Source organism: Penaeus monodon, chromosome 25, assembly GCF_015228065.2.
Source record: "Penaeus monodon isolate SGIC_2016 chromosome 25, NSTDA_Pmon_1, whole genome shotgun sequence".
Taxonomy (NCBI): Eukaryota; Metazoa; Arthropoda; class Malacostraca; order Decapoda; family Penaeidae; genus Penaeus; species Penaeus monodon.
The window spans coordinates 33,095,796-33,096,197 of record NC_051410.1 but is presented as its reverse complement, the minus strand read 5'-3'; positions in this window follow the sequence as shown (position 1 = coordinate 33,096,197).

Genomic DNA, 402 nt, shown 5'->3' with positions numbered 1-402 from the left:
CATCAAAGAAAATCTTCTCTTTCGCACAGTCCCTCGTAACATAAATTCATTTCCCCTTCTCTCAATTAGTCAAGTGATAATATTTAGCCTAATTGTTTAATCAAATTGCTCGTCCAGGTGACTTGAAATCGTATTCACACCTTTGAATTTATTTCATTCTTCACCCGTTAATTGTATTTTCAAGCTTAAAAAAAAAAAAAAAAGTTGCTGAGGTATTCTTTGCTTGTGTATATAGCCGTTTTGAAGTCGAATCTATTTAATTTCTCGTATTCACATCACACTGGAAATAATACAAGATATTTTGTTAGTAAACGGAATAGACAGTTCCGAAACGATCAGTCAGAGTAATACATAAAACATGATCAAATAAATGCTAAATTATATATTTTTTCCCCGAAAGAG